Here is a 3,208-nt window from a genome sequence, read left to right on the forward strand (position 1 = left end):
TAGTAACACGGACCACTGTTCCAAACACGGACGTGGGAACACGACCCATAGCCATGTTCGTGAAACACGGTGAACACGGCCGGGATCCCGGCCGTGTTCGTAACACAGGATTCAACTCTTATTGGTGGTCAAGTATATCACCACTTTTATTGGCATCGAAAGGCCCCAGGAGTGGGCCTATCCTCAAGAAGTAGCATGTCAATATAGCATGAGTCTCCACTTTAGTTCATACTTGAATATGTAGGCAATATGGTGGATAGAAATGGTTTAATAAGGGAATGACTTTGGGATCTTGGGAACAGTATTGTAGTGTACGTGGTTTTTACCCTTTATCCTATGGTTATTTACTATAAGATAACCACAAAGCAAAACCTAAACCCTTCATATGCCACATATCACATGCCACATGCCACGTGTCCAAGGTTAGCAAAGCGGAATCCGAGTCTCATGGTCTTGGGCCACTAAATGAAGGAACGAAGCCAAACTCCTAAGCATAAAGCCAAGGACTAATGGAACTGGAGCACAGAGCGACTCTAAAGTGTACAGCCCAAGGAGCGAAGGGACAAGAGCATGGAGCAAGTTGAAACAGTCTTAGAGCATTTAGCATCCTAATGCTAGGACCAGCATGCAAAATGGAGCTAAACGAAGCCTAGTGCTATTTCAGCATACCGGTGCCTAACACAAAGATATAAGTACTCCACCAATTAGCATGGTATGGAACTTGGGCTTAGGTCCAAGCTAGACGTAAAACAAGGACAAGCATGTAAGTGGGAGTTAAACTATGCCTCAAGTTGGTTGACTGTGCCTGACCTACCCATTATCCCTACTATATATATTTGAAACCCCCCATAGCCCTCCTTGAGGAACACACACTTTGGGCTTTCACCCTTAGCCACCCTTAGTACCAGGAGTTAGTCTCTAGGACAAGCTTGAAACATACTAAAGATGGAATGTCTTTAAATTTCGAATTTGGACACGGGATGAACACCATTGTGTTCAAGACAATTTCCATATTTCATAGATATACTAACTGAGCAAATCTATACACTTTCCATAAATAGTATTTGGGACCAAAATGAGACTAACACAAATGGCATTATAGCGAGGGTGTTTGGCAAACACAATAAACTATTATTCAGCGATATTGATGGACTAGTCTCAATACGCAAGGGTCTCGTCACTAGCCAGTGCAAGACATAACAAGACAGGACCTTGCCAGACTAAGTAGCTAATAGCATGTAGGAATTTCGTCCTTATGCTCATCCGGTTTAAGTACACTCAAAATGCGAAGTTAACTTCATTAGTACAAGAGGGACTGATAAAGGGTCTAACAATATTGACCTCCTAACGTCATGGTAGTAAAGAAAGAATATCCAAAATGATTAGCCGACAAGTAACTTTCGATACCCAAAATCACATTCACGACACTTTCCTCCTCTTAGGGAAGATTGATGTCCTTGTTAATGTATACTCCAATCTAGACCATTACCAAGGAAACAACTTTAGAAAAAGTTCATGGTGATGACATTATATGAGAAATGCACCAACTCAAATGAGTTAGGGTAACCTCCTTATCTAACACATATGCACTACCAACTTAGACACCTTCCAACTGTCGCCAACAAAGAAATAACCAATAGAGTTAGCCACCTTTGCTGCTTTGGGTGCCACCCAGCTTACAAAAGTGTGATATGCCCTTGCCCGTAGGTGGTATAGAGAAGGAAACCAAAGGCCCCAACCCTCATGAGCAAAAAAACCAAACCCGTTGATAAGGTTTAAATACACTACTGTAAATAGGTAGTTAGAGCTGTTTACATGGTCACACCCTTTTAAAATGAAAAGAAGGAACAAAGACAAAGAGGCGGGTGATGTGACCAATTGATAGTAATTACCCCATGACTAAAAATTTCACTATGCACACGAAGTGTCGAAGTCATTTTGTTTATACTAGCCTAAACTCAAAGAGGTTTTCCAAGTATTCTATGTAAATTATCATCCGATAAACTAGAATTATAGTTTAGGAATACCAAGATCTTTAAAGGTTAAGGTCATAAGATTAACCATTTAACAAAATTCAATAGTAAGTAAATCATCAAGAAAATTTATTAATAAAACTTAACTATCAAAGATTGTAGATAGCATGTTAAATAACTTATGTAAGATAACTCAAAGAACACAAAGTATCATTAATTAGCAAGCAAAGTGCTCATGAATGTATCACCAAAAGGAAATAACATCCAATTTATCAAAACTAACTATAATATCAATCAATAGAATAGAATGAGTGTTGCAAATGGCAACAAACATAACGTTTATTCTAACTATCACACTAGTCAATCGAAATAGATCCTAGTCAACAAAATAAAAAAACTTAAGTTGCTTAAGCAAGCATTAGCAACATTCTACCGATGTCTCAAACCCAAGAGACAAATCTAAAGCAAACCATAAAGAACATGCAGTAATGTGAAAAGCCATAAGCTATCAAAAAGAATAACTAACTATCATGAAAGATCATCAATCATCCTATCAATAAAAAGATGCACAATCATTGTTAAAAAAAGAATCCACCATCTCAAAAAATGGCAAATCATTCTATATCAATAATAATTTTGTAAAACTTTTGACAAGGATAATCAACTATTCTAGATTACTATCAATCATCATTAATGATTCCCAGATGCAAATACTAACTTCAACATTGAAGCTAATGAGCCAAAATGCCTTCCCCAACAACTCCTAACAAATGAAATAATGAACATAAAAAGAACTCAATGAACCAAAAGCTCAAACAAGTTTATAGTTGAGTTTAGCTTAATAATGATCACAAGTCTCATATAAACTAACTTTAATGCTAAAGAAGAAATTATGGTACAATCTATAATATCCTTCTCAACACATTTATAAGCCAAACTTCATAATGTCAAAGTTAATGAAAAGCATGTTTGCATCAATTCAAAAGTTACACATAATAAAATTATGCTCAACAAGTGATCACCTATCAATCCTCCATGAATCCATCTATAGCAAGACATAACTCACTTTATAACAAGCACAAAAGTTATTATCAATGATCAATATATTTCAACTCAAATCCAACAAGGATTCAAACATCTTCAATATTAATCACTAACTCTTCCTCTCGTAAAGCTAGTATAATCCATGATTAAATCACTTTTTAAGGAAAAGCCAAAGCTCAACCCCTACTAAA

The sequence above is a fragment of the Selaginella moellendorffii genome, unplaced genomic scaffold (assembly GCF_000143415.4).
Source record: "Selaginella moellendorffii unplaced genomic scaffold, v1.0 SELMOscaffold_4, whole genome shotgun sequence".
NCBI lineage: Eukaryota > Viridiplantae > Streptophyta > Lycopodiopsida > Selaginellales > Selaginellaceae > Selaginella > Selaginella moellendorffii.